We start from the raw sequence: 19,831 nt of genomic DNA on the forward strand, positions 1-19,831 counted from the left end.
TTGCTAAGGTTGGCTACTCTGAGGCGCCTTTACCTCTTTCATGAACTCTGAAGCACCACCACGAAGACCATCTTCTTCCTTCGGCCGTCGTATGAACGAAGGCGGTCAAAACCTCTTTCTCTCTTGCTCGCGTTCTCTTTCTTCCATCGAAGAAGTGGGAGCGAGACGACACGATAATGTTTGAAGAATCGTTCACGTATTAACATGGTCCGCAAAACAAGACGACGACTATTTGATTTGTTCAGTCAGTCTGACGAGAACTGTTTGAGAGGCCGGGTTTGTGCTGCTTATTCGACCGGGGGAACGGACGGCGCGACTATAATATACGTGACGTGTTTTTATTTTCGGCCTTTTTTTTTGGCTGCTCTAAAGGGGTTTTTTTTGGTGGTATTGGAATAAAGGCTCTTTTGTGTGATTATGGTGGTCATGTTATTGTGATTGATGAGTGGAGTGTTTGTATTAAGCGGATGCGATTTGAATTGATATTTGGGCTTTTCGTGCCAATTGGAATTTGTTTTCTAGGAAGGTAAGTTTTCGGTAATAGAAATATTAGCGATATTGAAAACACTAAGCAAGTAATTTATCGAAATAAAAGAGCTTTTATATGGAGTAGTACACCATTGCATATAATAAGTACAAAGCCCATGAGGGTAATTAGGACTCTTTATGGGTCACAAATAAAAAAAATTAAAAACACCTTTTTTACATAGACTACGAAGTAGACAACTACCAGATTACTTTTGTTAAATGCCTCTTATTCGTACTTAATGAACTTTATTTTACACATGAAAAATGTTTTTGGCGCCCAACAGTGGGGCGCAGTCTTACCTAAGTTAAAATTGTACATAGTGGTACCAGATATGGAACTATTTTGAAAAGTTTATTGAGTGAATTTTTTTGCAAAGCAAAAAAATAAGTTTAATGAACTTTTTAAAAATATTTACTTTGGAACACTTCAATACCAGGTCACCACCTAAGTTGTTGTGATAAAACTTAGAGGAACCAGATAAGGAGCACTGTTACATCAGAACTATCTGTAAAGAGCGTTTATCCATATATTGAAAATTATTAAGTGAAAAGTAAATTTAAAAAGAATATATACAAAACTTTTAGGATTTTACTTACAATCTTTACATCCCATGTCCAAATTGCTTTTTCTTTCAGAAATGTCATATTTTGATAGGTAGTAAGTTTTTTCTTATAGAATAACCTAGATATTATTATGTATATGAATTTTCTAATTTTAAATATATATAGTTTAACTACTTTTAATTATCGGGTTTCAACTTTTAAAAAATTAGATACTGAAGATCTTGGTAGGACTTGCATCGGTTCATTGTTTGTCGTTTACTAGGAAATAAACAGAGTTCTATTCTTCTTTTCTTTTTTTTTAATGTTTGACGCCTTGTAGATCCGAAAGACATTTGGAACACATATATTCATATAATTTTATTTTCTTATTTTTTTGTTGGAGAATCACCCTATAAAGTTTATAGTTTGAGTTCATGTGTTTATTATAAATTTCAAATCAACAATTATTTACCATTTAAAATAAAGATCTTATACTGGTTCTCTATAATTAAAAATTCAACGTTTTGTTGATAGTAAATATATAGGGTCTACCAATAAGAATAATATAAGTTTAAATTGCTAAAAAATAAAAAAGAATTGGTTAATTTCTATGATTGATGTTTCATGTTATAGTTTATTATGTAACATTATGTTTTAAACAAAATATCATTAAGATGTCCACCTCGGCTACGGCGGCAGACGTTTAGACGATGAACCCAATTCTCAATCACTTTTTCTAACAAGTTGGGCTGAATTTCGCGAATAACCCTAGTTATGTTAACTTTCAACTCATTGATGGTTTAAAGATTGTTAGAATACACCTTCGACTTCACATATCCCCAAAGAAGAAAGTCCAGGGGAGTAAGATCACAGGATCTTGGTGGCCAGTTGATATTACCATGTCGCGAAATTATTCGATCTTCAAAACGCTCTCTTAATAAATTAATTGTGGCTTGGGCGGTGTGTGATGTTGCTCCGTCCTGTTGAAACCAATTCTGTTCGAAGTCTCCACCATCAATTGCAGGCCAAAGAAAGTTTGTTATCATGTCGCGCTAGCGCTCTCCGTCGACTGTTACAGTACGCCCCCCTGCATCCTCAAAAAAGTATGAACCGATAATTCCACCGACATGCAAACCACACCACACAGTCACTTTTAACGGGTGTAATGGCACCTGTACTAATTTCTGGGGATTGTTCTGACACCAGAAGCGGCAATTTTGCGTATTGACAACGCCACTAAGACAAAAATGGGCTTTATCTGAAAAGATGATTTGTTTCCCAAAATTGGCATCTTGTTCCAACTGCAACAGGGCCCAGTCGGTAAACGTTCTTCGCAAACCATGGTCAGCAGGCTTCAACTCTTGAGTTAGAACCATCTTATATGGATGTAGGCCTAAGTCTTTCTTCAAAATGCGCCAGAGAGATATTGGTGAAATGCCTAATTGCTAAGAACAGACACATTGTTATTCGCGTCAATACTTTCTCTTGCAGCGGCGATATTTTCAGCGGTCCTTGCACTTTTTTGTCGCGTTGGTGGCTTATTATCCAGAAGAGTGTACTCCCGTTTAAACTTATTAATTGTGCGCCTTATTGCAAGCTCAGAAGACCGTCCACGATGGCCAAAATCTTCTCTAAGAGCACGATAACAGGCTCTAACCGATTGCGAATTTTCGTAATACCTTTTCACGATAGCTATACGTTGCTCTTGACTTAAACGATTCATTATGAAATGTCAAAGTATACTTAACACAACTGACGCTTGATCCGCGTTTTGACACATACCATTTTGCGTACATGGCCCACTAAACTTCTATCACTTCTATTGGTAGACCCATTATTTGTTTAGAAGCTCAATCTATTACACAACTTTTATAAACGTCTTTAAATAGTATACAATATACCATACTTAAACGTTCAACTTTTATGAAATGATAATTGTATATTATTAATATGTAATAAACCTTTTTGTTAAAAGTGAGTAAAATAAACATAATAATAAATATGATAATAAAAATTTTCCTGCGAAATGTTGTTGGGTTTAGGGATCAATAAAATAAAAATCCAATCATGTTTAAATTTGCCGACGTTTCACAAAATTTATTTGCATCTTCAGGGGGCTAAAATACAATAATAATTAAGACAAGAAAAAAAAATGTTTGTACAGTTAAAATTTAATTATAATTAAAATTAAACTAAATGTATCCTCTGTATCCATGTATTTTTTTAAGTTTTCTGTATAAATACTGTTCATTTTAAATCTGCTTTTTTACTTAGCCTTAAAATTTATTTTTATTTAGTTTAATTTTATTTATAATTAAATTTTAATTGTACAAACATTTTTGTTGTTGTTGTTTTAATTATTATTATATTTTAGCCCCCTGAAGATGCAAATATATTTTGCGACACTTCTGCAAGGTTAAACAGGATTGGACTTTTATTTTATTGATCCCTAAACCCAACAATATTACAACCCATGTATCCTTATTTGGATCATATATTTAAAAAAAGATAAATTGCTTAAGGTATATCACGCGGATATTTTATTTGATATTTATCCATGAAGTTCAACCAAAAATGTACAATGGTGTAAACCAAAAATAAGCGTTTATCTAACTATCGGGTGTTGCTTGGAATCAATCACTATAAATTTACCACTAACATAAATTTGCCCAAGAATTGCTCACAATTAGCTACCAGAACTTTTTACATTAGTAAGATATCAACATTTACCTCAATCTGTATTATATCAAGAGTTCAATCTAAGCTAAATAACTTTTTAATTGAACTGAGCAATGAAGATTAAAAACCAAAATAGTGATAACTTCCTAGTTCCATGTAAGCCATAGAGTTCCTGCGCATCTACTCTTTCATGATATGAAATTTAACATTAATAATAGAACGACTTTTATTACGAATAAATGCACAGAAAAGATAAAACATAGTTATCAAGAAGATCATTTTTGGTTGCCTACTATATTACAGACACTTAATATTGCTTTATTATCTTAGATTCTCCTGAACTATCTCTACTTGGTTTGTCTTGGAGTATATAAGAAATTATTATAGTTTTGGTTAAAAGGATCCAAGAATATAGGGTTAAATAAATCTGAAATAGAAAGTATTTCAAAATATTTAACATTATTAGGTCCTTTAATTCCAAAGGAGTTTAAGAGAAAACCTAAGAGCTTAACTGAGGTAGATAGGTGGAAAGGAACTTAGTTTAGAACTTTTTTAAGACCAGTCGCTTTAAAAGACAATAGCCATAAGATAAGTATTTTTATTTTTTAATATCCTTTTTTGTTCTCTTATAAGAAAATTTAAATTCAAAAGGTTCAATTTTTTTATGTTATTCCTTTATACGGAGTCCAAGCAAGTCCAAACAAGAAAAGAGTGTACTAAATTATATTATAATTCTATCGTTAAAATGCTCCTTGCCTAATGTAGATCTATTCTATTTAAAATAAAACAATAAAATGAAAAATTAGGTACTTAAAATGTGATAAATCATTTCCAATGCATGGAAGTCAGAAGGATTCTATGAATATTTTCTTAATATAAATATAAAGTATTAATTCTTTAAGTTTGTAGTAATAATGAATAAATTTATGGATTGAGTTTAAAATAAATCAAAAGCCTCTTTATTCAGTTGGCGATGTTTTAATCTTTATAAGGTCATCATCAAGAAACTAAATATTAGCTTGTATTACTATTACTGTTTTATTATAATATCTTTTATATATTAATTAATTTTAAGATAGCAATAATATTTACATATATGTAGACACTTCAAATAATGAGTTATATTAATAACAAAATATTTCCCAAGCGACACAGCATATATTATTATCGTTAAATATAATATGTTTATTCAACGATTTTTTAGTAAATTTTTGGTTTTATTCTATTTATCAACAGTATATGGTCAAGGTATATTTATTTAACTGTAGAATATATGTATATCATATACTATTCTTTTTACAAAAGAGAGAAAATTAGGGCATTTAAAAAAATTACACGGGATTTACATATGTAGTTTTTAAACTCGATTATTGCACCTCAAATATTTGATGACATGACCCGATGTCACATATATGCCATTAAAAAATGGTCTTTATTAATTTACACAAAAACAGTGCTAGAAATTAAAAAAAACTTAAGAATTCAAATTTGTTCAAAACTAAACAAGAATTTAAAATATGAAATTTATTTTAGAAATATGCAGTGGTGAATTTTTTTATTAAAAGATATTTACGATAAATCCCTTGCGGACGCCACTGTTAAAAAATGATTTTTTCTAGTACTTAAAGCAGGCAAAAAAAAATGCCAATGTTAAAAAAAAATTTTTAAATATTCTAAATTTTCTTTTTAATTTTTAACCCCTGTAAATCCGAAAATAACAGGTATAAAATATACATTGATATTATGTACATATACAAGTTTGTCGGTAGGGTTCCTAGACACCCGCTATAATATACCTCAATTTAAGCTTAAATAGATACCTTTATTATAAATTCTAGATTAACAATTAAAGTTCCTAAATGTTTTCTATAACTGAAAATTCAATGTTTTATTGATGGTTTGACATTTGTTTAGAAATTCATTCTGTTAAACATAATTTGTGAATGTCTTTAAAGAGTATATATCATACTTAAACGAGTATCTTTTATAAAATAATAATTGTATATAATAATAATAATAATAATAATAGACAGTTTATATTTCCTTATAAGATATTACATATAAACACTCATAGATATAAATAAGTTTACAATATAAATACAAAGAAAAAAAAATCCATCAGTGTGTATTAATGCAGCATGTAACTGTAAAGAGGGAATAAAGGTCATGTTTCAGCTACCCTCAGAAGAAGGAGGTGTTAGGATTATAATTAACTTATAATTAAAAAAAAAAGTCGCGAACCGCATTATAAACTGTATCTCACCAAAAAATGGTGAATAATCGACTAATAAATGAGATAAAACTGTCGACTGTATAAAAAGAGAAATTTTGATATGGGGCCTTAACGACTTACCCCTGAGGATCTAGTTGCTGGATCTTCGTGCACTTTATAGTTCTCATGAATTTGAGGCGCCTCTGTGTTACAGTTTATTTATATTAAGAAAATAAAATGAATCTAAAATGTTAGCGAAAGCATAGCTCGATTATAGAACTTTAAGAGGCAATTTCTAAGTTATTCTGGTGCTAAAATTAATAAAATAAACAGTTATCATTTCAGTATTAATTATATTTTTGATATCAATAATTTTCAACCCTTATGATGAAACTCAAATTATTAATCATAACATTAATTTTTTTTTAATTGTTTTGATTTCACTAATGTCAGAAGTCATATCCTAGCCAATAAGAACCCAGCTCATTCTCCTATATCCCTACTAAAACCATTTCTGGCGCGAAAATCTTTGACCTCTAGGAGTCTTGAAGAACAAGCCTTTGAAGAAGGTTGTTTCTTGGTATTTTTGCCGATTTTACTCCCATGAAAAGTTGAAAACTCACCTTTTGGGTATTTTAGTTTGTGGATACTAAATGCCATACTGCAATAGTGCAGGATTATAAGTGGTGTAGTTAAATCCCAACTTTTTCAAGGTTCTTTGTTTAAGTGTCCAGTTTTGTGTTCCCGAGAAAAGGCCAATTCCATTGGTAAGTCCTAATATTTTGATTTGGCATCTTGGTTTCTGATAATCTACATATTACACATGTAATTTTATATAAGTAGACTCACGCATACCGTTAAGTTTAAATATCAATGCTTATATCTACTTACTCTATTGGCGATTCCTCAATCTGGGTATTCTTCCACTTTCAGGCTTTTTTTTTTCATCCCCCAGTATGGTCTTTATCCACGATTATAAGAGGTAGAAATCTCCACTCATCTACTCCAATAACGTCCATAACATCTACATTGACATTCACTGTTAAACCGATCCACCCAGGTCCCCCACCGCAATCATGCAGCCCTTTTGGAGCCAGGTTTGATTAATGTTTGTGACGTTTAGTGAACCATGCAGTCAGTAAAACAACCTAACCAGTAAACCAAAGTCCTGTCAACATTCATTAGCTTTACTGTAGTATATTAGATTAAATACTAACCTCAAAATTACATTGTTACCACTCTCATCATTAGATTTTACTACCACACCATTGTTTTGAATAGTTTCATAATAACTAGGTACATATTAGTTATTTTATTGAAATAGACCGTATAGATCTTGTAAACTGGATAAATAGGCCTATTTCGAAAGTACTTATGCAAACTTTTAGCCCCAAACAACATAATACAAGATTTTAGTTTTGATATAAACACTATATTTAGGAAGGGCAACATAACTTGTTCTTAGAATAATAAGTTTGATTATTAATTTTTCTTTTAATATAGATTCACTTAAAACTGTCTGTTCTTCCTTGTGAGATTTTATTTCAGGTTTATAGGTAGGTATAGTGCTTTTAGTAATTTCCTGTTTTCTTGGTCATCGGGATTTTCTTATCCATCTGGGATAAAACAGGTGGCGCTTATATTTTATTGATCTCTTGTTGAATCCACGCCACTCTACCAAAGTGGTTAGTGCTAGTCGGCTTCCCTTTGAGAAGATCCCCTGAGCTGTCTCTATAGCCTATAGTAAGTCTCCCTCCTTCCATTGGTTCCCTGGTACCCACTTCCTAACCCTCACTCCCCATATCTTTACTCTCCTTTTTCCTTCCTGTTATTCTCCATCCCTCCATTCAAATTTCATTTAATCCAAGTATAATTAAAGCAATATTAAAGTAATAAATTTTTATTGATTAATTATTTTGATTAATTCCTTAATTATTTATTTTTTTATCTTTTTTCATTTAACATCTGTTTACACTAATTTTGAGTTTGTAGAATGAAGGTTTTTGCGGTACCCGAAAAGATGAAGGTACTTTCAACGAACAAAACGAGAGAGATACTATATCTCTACAATAAACCTTCTAGTTAAACGTGAACAATATAAACTTAAAATTAAATTCCTCAACGTATATCACGCGAACAATTGATCCGATATTTATCGTTAAGGTTCAACCAAAAATCTACAACTTGTGCAAACCTAAAATACGCGTTTATTTGACTATCGCTTGGGTTCAAATTCTTTACAATGAAAACATGTTTCGATCAAAGATATCGTTTTTTTTAAATATTTTTTGAGGAAATTACTCATATCTGATTAAGACATTTTCCTAAAATTTAGCTAGTTTAAAAAAAATATAAGTTGTTTTATTTAATATAGTTTTTAATTCTCCATATAAATCTTATTTGAAAGATTCTATTTCTAATTTTAAAAAAGTTATTTGTCAAAAAATGTGAGTGATCTGACCCCTTAATAAGAGATTTTTTTGCCTTAATATATGTGGCCTGCAAAGAAATAATCATTGAAATTTGATTTGAAATTTGTATATTAGATATTATTTGTTTGTTCTATTGTTAAAGCACTGTAGAGAATTCTTTTATAAAATTATATTCATTAGTTTTCTTGTATTTTTATATACAGGGTGTCCCGTAATTAATTGGACATAGGTTAATGTAGGATAACTGACATGAAAATAAACCGTTTCAGCTCAATATCGCTTAGCAAAATGTTATTGGTTTTCGTTCTACAGGGTGTTAAAACTAATTTTTTACCAAACATTTATTGAAATATTTTGGAATTTACTGGACAGATTAACCTAAAATTTAGCGTACTCTTATTATTTGGGATGAGGAACACGAATATGATATCTATTTTCGATGGAAAATCCTCATGCTTTCCAAGAACACCATTTTCAACATGAGTTTTCAATAAATATTTGGTGTGGTATCTTTGGGGATTGTATTGTGGGACCGTTTGAATTGCCAGCTAAGCTTAATGGAGAATGTTATCTAAATTTCTTGAGAAATGATCTACCCATTCTGCTAGAAGATGTGCCCCTAAATTTATGACGTGACAGTTAGTATATGCACGATGGTGCACCGGCACATTATTCACTGCAAGTCAGAAATTACTTGGACGAAATATATCCTCATAAATGAATTGGTAGAGGTAGTGAATATCCGTGGCCTGCGCGTATCCCGATCTTAATCCCTTAGTCAGGAATTGTGGCAAAAGATTGTGGAAGGAGTCGTCAATACCATCAGGGCCCAAGAAGAATCATTGTTTGGAGTCAGGCAAAATTTAAATAAAAGAATTAGACAATGTGTCCTAGTGGATGGTGAACATTTTGAACAATTATTATAATCAACAGCCTTTTCTAATTTTATCGTTGTTAATTAAATTTAAGATTAAGTGTTCATACGCAACCTAATAAAAAAATGCGTTTATTTCGAAAACAGTCTACTTTTTGAAGATCAAAAAAGTATACCTTTTTTGACTAGAATTAAATTCTGTTTTATTATTTTCACTCGCAAATGTACGTACAGGGAGGTCAAAAATGTTATGACCTTTTTAATCACTCAATGTTGTTGTATGTGGCGCCATCTAGTGGCAATGGCAAAATAGTTATCATATTCGTGTTCCTCATCCCAAATAATAAGAGTACGCCAAATTTTGGGTTAATCTGTCCAGTAGATTCGAAAATATTTCAATAAATGTTTGGTAAAAAATTAGTTTTAACACCCTGTAGAACGAAAACCAATAACATTTTGCTAAGCGATATTGAGCTCAAACGGTTTATTTTCTTGTCAGGTATCCTACATTAACCTAAGTCCAATTAATTACGGGACATCCTGTATAAACTTCTATAGCAGACATAGAGCTGTTAGTATTATTTCCTTTTGAAAATGAAAATTGCCAACTTAAAAATGAAAATATAAAAAAGATTGTGATGCAGCCAATTTCTAAGATTTCCAAATTTTTCAGCCAGTTTTGATTAAAAACAAAGTAACCACAAGAATGTATCTCTTGTTTCTTTAATTAAAATGTTTATTAATAAATAATTCAAAACTTTTCTTTAGAATTTCTTTAATACACACATGCTTCTTAAATAAGTACTAGGAATAGTATAATTAGTTTTAATTTATAACAATTCCACTTACAATACATAAAAGGTTATCGAGGTCAATAATTATCACCCTCTTGCAAAAAATTATTATTGTTTAGACGTTCATTTTTCTATGGCAGTACTGAGCAAACAAAACCATCATATAACGTTTAAATTTTATCTTAAATTAGCGGTAAATGGCTTTTTTTTAAACTAATTGATATTCGTCTAGCATACCACACGGTGGTATTCCCATCGCCCGCCAAAACCAATTTGGTAAAAACTGCTACGAAGGAACCAAGTCCGTTATAATACTACCTGAAAGTTCACGGTTCGGTACACAATTTTTCAATAGGTGTTCCGGTAATAAATGGTCTACCTGTCCTCTAAACACATCTGCCCAATTTTCTCGTATATAAAGGATCCATTTTGACGACTTTCATTGCTTTCTTAGGTACGTTAAGTCTTGACCCCTTGTAATTTTTTTTCCATTTGATGCGGGCTTAGTGATTATCTTGATAGTTTTAAAATAGGTTTATAGTCGGACTTATAATATGAATAAGGAGCGGTATAACTTGAATGCTTAGTTAGGTTAGATGGGGGAAATATTTATTGCATTTTTCAGTTGCTCGGATTCAATTGGAATCGGGGTTTGAATGCAAGTTAAACTCTTTAAATCGGGTTTTAGGTTATGATAGGGTGACTATATGTACAGGGTGTCCTAAATTCGAGGGTGACCATTGAGATCTCAAAAACCGTAAGAGTTTGGAGCTTAATAAAATGACGTTTAAAAAATTCCTTCTACCGACTTTATTTAAAGAGAAATCGGAAAACTAAAAACAGTTTTTCAGTGCCACTTTATATGCTTTACAACATGACGCAAAAAAAAATAATCCGACGTTTCGTTTTTTTTCGATCATCATCAACTTTATTTTTTCTTATGGGTGCTATATTCGATTTTCTCATTTTTAAAAAGTATTTTTAATTGTCTTTAAAATGAGGTATCATTACATTAGTAATTGAGGATACACTTACATGTCCGATTACTCCTTCTGAACTGTTGAAAAACTGTTTTTAATTTTCCGATGTCTCTTTAAATAAAGTCGGTAGAAGGTAAAAACGATTTTGACCATTTTCGATTTTTTTCCGATAACTCCAGAAGTATCCGGAATTTTCACACTTTTTAAACGTCATTTTATTAAGCTCCAAATTGCGCAACTTGCCCCCTTTAACCGACCCTGTAACTCTTACGGTTTCCGAGATTCCAATGGTCGCCCTCGAATTTGGGACACCCTATACAGTATTTTCCTTTATTGTGTAATTTTGCAGAAGTCGATCTAGATTTTCTCTAACTGTCTAACTGTTTAAATTTAAAAAAAACTTGGCAATTGCTATAACTTGATATATTTTAATAATATAAAAGCTTATGAGTATTTATTTACAAAATTAGATTATTTATTTCCAATGCTATTATATTTTTTAATGTGCATTATTATGGTTTTGTGTCATTGTAAGTGCCATTTTCAGATTCTTTATTATAATAAATCATAAAAATCACTTTAAATTGTGACAATGTTCCATCATACAGGTTCTTCACAGTTTTTTTAATAGAGTGACTTTTAATTGATTTCCTACAAAACTTTCCATAACTTCTTGACTGTATCAGAGACTTTCTGGAGATTTATAAACATAAAATGGGTTTGCCAGCTGATGGCTAACCTTTTTTCTATAACTTGTTCTTCTTTATTTATCTATTCTTATTCAAGGACTCTCGGATAATTCTCCCATATAGGTTACAGATATTCTTTTGTAGTTTGAACATTCCAGTTTATTCCCTTTATAATGGATTGACGATATATAATAGTTTTTTGATTTTGCAGGGACAGGATCTGTATTTAGGTATTGGCTAATGCACAATATTTTTTACCGTTATCATAAATATGATATTTTCTTAAATAACTTTTAAATAACACATAGGAGATCTTTGGACTAAAGCATCAACATTTTCATTTTATTTCATTAAATATTTTATTGATTTAAATCTAGATGAGACATTCCTGACAGGTTTTAATTCCGTCAAAATTTATCCCTATTATTAGAAATTAACGGACAAAATTAGGATTGGAAATAAACATGAACTAATTATTCTATGAATTATTCTATTGACAACATTGAAATTCTAAGCAATAAACATATCATTAGAACGACAATAGATCGTCAATATAATAATAACGACTTCCGTCTTCAAGTTTACGTTGACAAAATAATGCCTAAAACACAATAGGTAAAATCAGACAATGGACCAATAAATTTCTGACAGCTGTATATATTAAATATTTATAAAGGCTTTTTAATGATCTTTAAAGTGGTCTGTGTTATCGAACATATGAGATTATAAAGCAATATAGCGATAATGACAAACTAAAGTAAATAGACATGAATTTACTACTCTTTTATACTAAATCGGTCGTAAAGGTAATCGATTGTGAAGTAATTAACTTGTTTCTTTTTTTTCGTATTTTTGAAATGCAAGGTGTCCAGTTGAAAATTAGGTATATGGGGATTTTAAGTACCCATAACATATCAACGGATATATCTTGTTTATTATAAAAGATACTGTGGCTAAATTTTCAAGGTAAGAAATGAGTGAGAATTTTAAAATAAAGTATAATTTCGTTATCGTATCTTTTATAATAAATAGGATTTTATAAAACGCACTTTTTCCTTTTCACCGTGTATATCTGTTGCTATTTGAAATTCGAAGAAGTAGAGGAATGACAAATTACTTATAGGCAAAAATGATTGTGCAACTTATTCCTATTCGATTCACCCTGTATTTGTTTACTTTATTTTAAATTAATAAGTTGTTTCAATTTGATTTAATTATGATTATTCTTGTTTTTTTGCTATATGTTTGAAGTTTTCTTTACTTTAATCAAGATTTATAGATAAATTAATGAACAAATAATATTAAACAAGAAATTTTTTTGACGGATTTCGTGTTTTTATAAGCTTAACTCGTATATTTTCTGATTAACATTCTGTTAGAAGTTGTAAATATATTTGCGAAGCTTGTTGCCTAACCGCAATATGTAGTCTTTGATTCGCTCGCGGACTATTTTAGACCCCTGTCAAAACATGACAATGGTACGCTTGCAGCGGACTATTGTTTTCCTGCTTCGTAAAATACACCAACACATTCTTAGGCTTTATTTATTTGATATTTCTTTAAGTTGTATGTTTTTAATATTACAATAGGTCTCTGGTTATTTTTAAATTAGATAATTAATTGTCGAGACTTTGGCTCTCCTAAGACCTAAATCCTAGATGCAGTTTAAAAATTACCGAAGAATTATTATAAAGTGAGGGTTTTCATACGTAATTGGATAAACCTCAATAGAAGAATAGAATTTTAGAATGATACCAAGTATATTAAAGAACTGAGACAGGGATTTGTCCGAAAAACCGGTCAAAAAGTCGAATTTTGGCTCTCCTAACACCTATATCCTGGACGCAGTTCAAAAATAAGTGAAGAATTATTATAAAATTATAGTTTTTATACGTAATTAGATAGCCCAACGATAAGGGGCGGTATACCCACAAAATTCCAAACTTTGCAGCGCGATATCTTGTCTTCTATGGACATTATCGAAAAAATTCCAACGGTTTTAACTTAATTTTGTCCTTCCAAATCCAACGAGACCATCCGCAAGGTCGTAGCTTCCATATTAACCGAGATGCCGCATTTTTAGAGCCCATTTTTGGGCTCAAAAACGAGGTCGAAAAGTTGCTTTTTCCGAATTTTAGTGCTCTCATTCCTAAAAAATTCTTAAAAATATTGTTGTAATAAGTAATACTTAAGTCTTCAATAAAGTAATGCAATGACTTCCCTATTATACCAATTTGGAGACCTTTTTTACTCATTCTAAACGGAACACTTTCTTCAAAAATATAGTGCAAGATATTAAACTTTGAACTAAATTTGAAACTGATACTTTAAGCTTCTTACATGATTCAACACTAGTGACGACGACTTCTGGGCAGAGAGTGGGATGGAAACTGTCCACCTTCGATATTGATAAAGCGTCCTCATTAACATAACAATTCAAATTAGAATAAATTAAAACTAAAGTACGACCATTCATAACTTCCCAATATCCTCAATTTATATCTCTGTAACACTACCGGTATGTCTTTTGTGGTAATAAACATTTATGAGTTTGCTCTATGATGGACAATGTAACATGAAATCTATCCTAGGTTGATAAGTAAAAAGATTACAAGTATTTCCTCTATACTGGGCCTCCTCAGATCTTCTCGTGTATTCACTAAATGAAAAACATCACTACATGTTACAAGTCCAGGGTAAAAACGGGACAATTTTTGTTAGTTAAATTATTAGTGACTACACCAAAATGGTACAGGGCAAGCACGTGTAATCTTTTTTTTTTTTGAAACAATTTATTTAACTACAATAATACAATGTATAACGAGTTTTAACAATTTCTCCAATCAGTGTTTGAAAACACTGGCCCCGAGAATAACAAAACAGTAATTAATTATCTATAGTAAACAAATGTTGCAATGTTGCTTATAATTTTTTATACATAAATTAATTAAAATTTTTTAAATCTTTTAATTTTCTAACAAAAAATCTATAGTTATTTATATCTTTTATACAATGAGGTAAACTATTAAATGTTTTAATTGCATCTGTAATTGGATTTCTTAAACCTATGTTAGTTCTTGTAGAAACTTGATAAACATTATTTAGTGATCTTGTTTGATGATTATGTACATTATGGTAAAACATAATATTTATGTTACTTTTTTGTCTGTTGTTTATAATTTTATATACAAGTTTACATTGTTCTATCTCCAATATCACTTTTAATTTGTTTAAACTTAAATTTGAATAAATTGTATTAGAACTTGTAAGCCAATCAAAACTAAACAAAATTTTCAAAATTTTATTTTGCAAAATTTGAGCCTTATTAAAATTAACTTCACCGCACATACCCCATACAGGCAAGAGGTACCTAAAATGTGTGAGAAAGAAGGCATTATAAATTTGAAATTTACTTTTTTCAGACAAATAATCTCTACTCCTATATAAGGCAGATAGCATTGGAACTGCTTTATCAAAAAATTTGTTTAAGTGTAGTGACCAATTTAAATTTTCATCTATTTGCAAACCTAAATATTTAATATTCGACACTTTTTCTAATATTACAGTATTAATATTAATATTTAGATTATTGCTGACTGACTTATTTTTTGTTTGAATATCATGTATTTGGTTTTCTCAATGTTAATTTTTAATTTATTTGAAAACAGCCATTTAAGATAACATTTTAGGTCATTATTAATAAGTTGTGTTAAAGAAGTTTCATCTGTTCCGGCATATACCAGTACAGTGTCATCTGCAAAGGTAAAATATCTTGCTTTTAGCTTGGCTAACTTGAGATTCAGTACATAAAGAATATATAAGAGAGGTCCAAGAACGGATCCCTGTGGTACCCCGTAGGTGTTAGATAACCATTCACTAATAATATTGTCAAGCTTTACGTACTGTTTTCTGTCATACAAATATGTTTTAATTAACCTGTACAATACATTTTTAAATCCCATTTTAAATAATTTGTCTAAAAGAATGTCTATGCTTACTACATCAAAGGCTTTTTTAGGTCTATGAAGACAGCTATAACTATTTGTTGTTTATCTAATGCCATTGAAATACAGTCTACAAAATCCACAACCGCACCAAGTGTACTACTGTTCTTTATAAAGCCATATTGATATTTATCATTCAATAGATTGCAAGAGTTAATGAAAGATAACATTCTATTTTTTATTATTTTTTCAAGAATCTTGGAGAATACACTAACGACTGAAATGGGCCTGTAATTATTCATATATCTTTTATTACCTGACTTAAAAAGAGGTGTAATTTTACTTATTTTTAACTCTGATGGGAAAATCCCTTTTTGTATAGTTTTATTAATTAACCGTACCAAAACAGGTATTATGTATTCTCCAAGATTATGTATGTCCCCAACCGTAATATCGTCATATCCAGGTGCTGAGTTTATTTTTAGTTCTGATATTTCCTCTTTATTAGTTAATGTTATAGAAATAGAACTATCATTGTAGACTTCATCAATAGAAAAAATCTCGTTTGATAGTTGAATCTCCGTTTCCAAATCTTTAACTATTGATTCACCGACCTGAGAAAAATATGTATTTAAATTATTTGCAATGTCAAGCTGAGAATTAATAATGTTATTTTCAATTATTAATTCATTAATTATTACTTTAGATTTTTTATTTTTTATTAAGTTGTTGATAAATGCCCATTGCTTTTTAACATTATCTCCAGCTAAATTCCATTGGGTTTGAAAATACCTATTTTTAAAAGCACGTATTTTATTATTAATTTTATTTTTTATGTTTTTAAATTTAGAGATAATAGTTAGGTTTTCGGGTTGGTTAATTTTCTTTTTGTATATTTTATCTCTTTTTTTGATAAGCTCAAGAAGTTCAATATTTATCCAGGTGTTATTTTTTCGTATTCTTAATTTTTTTGTATATTGAGATTTATTTTTACATTCATTAATTAAATTAATTAATTCTTGAATTATGTTAATGCTTAATATTTTTTGTATAAATAAGTTTACAAATTTTTTATAATCTACAGATTTGACTTCATAATCTACTTTTGGTTTATAAAATTGCACAGGTGTTTTAATATCAAGCAATATAAGTTTGTGATCTGAAATTGCATTTTCTTTAACATTAACTTTACAACTTAAATTACCACTATAATCGCTAAGAACATGGTCTATAAGAGATTTTGATAAACTGGTACTCTAGTAGCGCATTCCTCATTTATCGAGTTATTAATTTTAAAATTGTTTAATGCTATTAAATCTTTGTACTCTTTGGTTACTTGCGAAACATCAAGCAAATTAATATTCATATCTCCAACAACTAAATGATTTTTAGGGTGAGTACGCATAATATATTCTAAATATGGGAAAAAATTACCACTATTAACAGTGGGTGGTTTATATATAACACTTATTTTTTTTTAAGTTTTGTTCCCCTAAGCTAATACATATCCAGTTTATTAACTCACCCTTCCTTGATTTCTCAATTTCACGAAACTTAATAGATTTTTTCACATAAATTGACACACCACCCCCCCTACCAGCTCTGCAGGCATGAACAGCATTAAAACCATCCAACTCAAACAGAAATGTTTCACTTTCTTCTAACCATGTTTCAGCTGCCAATAGTACATCCCAATTTTCACTCACAACCAAACACTGCACCAGATCCAGTTTATTTCTTATACTTTGTTCATGTAAGCAATTTTTAGTTGTTCACGAGGCCTCGCTAGTTTTCCAACTGACTTTTATTATTGATAAGGAGAACTTTTGAACTTTCGTCTTTCCTCAAAAAGATATTACCATCGCCAATCCATAGGAACTTAAAATTTTGATCTTTCTTAAAAGCCTTAGCTGCCATGTATAAATCAAGATTAGTTTTTGTAAGTTCATGGTTGAGAAAGATTTTATTATCCGTAGTATATCCCAAATCTGAACTTTTTAGGCCAAATTTCTTTTTTGATTTTAAAATTTTTGTTTTAGTTGAGTCATCTTCAAAGATGACTTTAACAGGGTTATTTTTATTCTTATCCCTGCCCAATCTATAAACAGTAAATTTGTTTACGTTTGGGACATCAAGATAATTGGCAATTTTATTTACAATTTCAGGTAAGTTCTCGTTCTCTTTGTATGGGATTCCTTGCACCAACAAATTGTTTTTAAGTTCCTTTTGTTCATTTTTATTTAACTGTTGTTAATTTGACCAAGTTCATCCTGTAATTCCATATTTATTTTAAGTTGATCATCATATTTAGTTAATAAAGATCTGTACTCATTTTCAATCTTTTCCAATTTTGCCATAATATCGGCCAGAGTGTAATCCCTCTTTCCACGTAAAGCAGAACCAGGTCCATCTTTGGTGTTACATTTGCCACAGAGCCACTCGTCCTTGGATTTGCTTAATTTGACATAAGTTTTATTTGACATAGACAAGCATTCTCTATGCTTCCATATGTTGCATCTGTCACATAGTAGTGCTTGATGATCATCAAGAACGTCCTTAAGACATATGTCGCAAATTTCAGTCTTGGTTTTTGGCATTTTAATACTGCTAAGATAATCCGTAAATCACGGCAACTCCGCTCGAGATTCCAAATACTACAATTATTAATTTTAATTACTACAATTTTTACGTACCCGATATCGATGTGATCGACGTTTAAAAGCGCACGGGTCGAAGTTCACTTGGCAATAAACACCGTTTAAATTTTGGTGATTTGAAGGTAAAAAAGAAGTTCTTAGGCACTACAAAATCAGAGTTATTGTTCTATATACGCTAATGATCAGATCTATCGATAGTACAGTATTTAAATGATACTATTTGACACTAAATTTGAAAAATCTTTGTAGAACGATTTATAAACAGAACTTAACCGTTTATGGGCAACGTTGCCATTCATTTTGACTTTGTAATCAATATCTTTGAGACATTTGTTTCTTTGAGACACTATTTTGTCGAAATTAATAGAGAGCTTAAGCGTATTATTTTATAGGCGTCTGAATATAATCTTTTAATTAACTGTAAAAAGTCAAAAATGAATAAAAACCTTCAAATAAAAAATATTTATTGTTTTTTTACGCTGCACATCAATCGTGGATTAAAAACAAAACACATGCCGCAAGTTGGTTTATGATCTTAGAAAATATTACCATATAATCCACAAAATGTAAAGGAATTTTCATTGCGGTTATTTTTTACGTAAAAGTACTCTTAAATAATAAAAATTTCAGATAATAAAATTATATCGTGAAAAAAATAAAAAAACATTTTTCTACTTTGACTGATCGCTAAAATTTATTTTTTCTATGATCGTTATAAAAAGTAAGTTTTTTTTAAATTTAAATGTTATTTAACTACGGACAACGCCGCCGCAACGATAATCACATTCTTGTTTAAGAGTTTAATCTTTTTACCACATTCTTCCTCTGCCCACGATAAAGTTGATATTTGTAAGATTTTGTGATATTTTAAATTTTAAATCATAGTCACTGTCCGCCAGTTGACAAGATTAATTTGTTAAAAAAAATGGCTAACAATTACAAAAATAATGAAATGTGCGATATGCACTTCATTTATGGACTGGCTAACCGAAACGCACGAGAAGCCTTGCGTATTTATGCTGAACGTTACCCGAATCGTGTTATTCCTCATCACTCCATGTTTACGCGTTCACACCGACGTCTAAGTGAAACCGGCAGCTTTAAAAAACTCACCGCTGAAAACGGACATCCCCGAACAGGTTACTCCTCAAATTGAAGAACAGATGCTCAATGAATTCGAGGAAGATCCCACCACAAGCACTAGGAAAATTGCTCAGACGGTACACATTAGTACAGTTTGGAATATTCTTAAAAGAAACCTTTTATACCCGTATCATATTCAGCGGGTGCAGGCACTTTTGCCAGGCGATTTTCCGAAAGAACGGCTTTGTGTCGTTGGATGCAAGAACGCATAAGGCAAGATGCACCGTTTATAAGAAAATTTTTTTTCACCGACGAGGCTAATTACTCCAGGGACGCAATTATGAACTTCCACAATAACTACATATGGCATTATGAGAACCCACATGCTGAAACCAGTTTTCACTTAATGTATGGGT

General features: G+C 30.5%; 1 protein-coding gene across 1 annotated transcript in view; it reads left to right on the forward strand.

Annotated features, from left to right (window-relative positions):
• Positions 1-240: 240 nt before the first annotated feature.
• Positions 241-19,831, forward strand: part of LOC126733555 (uncharacterized) — a 77,961-nt gene continuing 58,370 nt past the window's right edge. The window contains exon 1 of the mRNA XM_050436889.1: positions 241-526. The gene's annotated coding sequence lies outside the window, so the exon portion shown is untranslated. The remainder of the gene's footprint in view (positions 527-19,831) is intronic.

This window comes from Anthonomus grandis, chromosome 2 (genome assembly GCF_022605725.1).
Source record: "Anthonomus grandis grandis chromosome 2, icAntGran1.3, whole genome shotgun sequence".
NCBI lineage: Eukaryota > Metazoa > Arthropoda > Insecta > Coleoptera > Curculionidae > Anthonomus > Anthonomus grandis.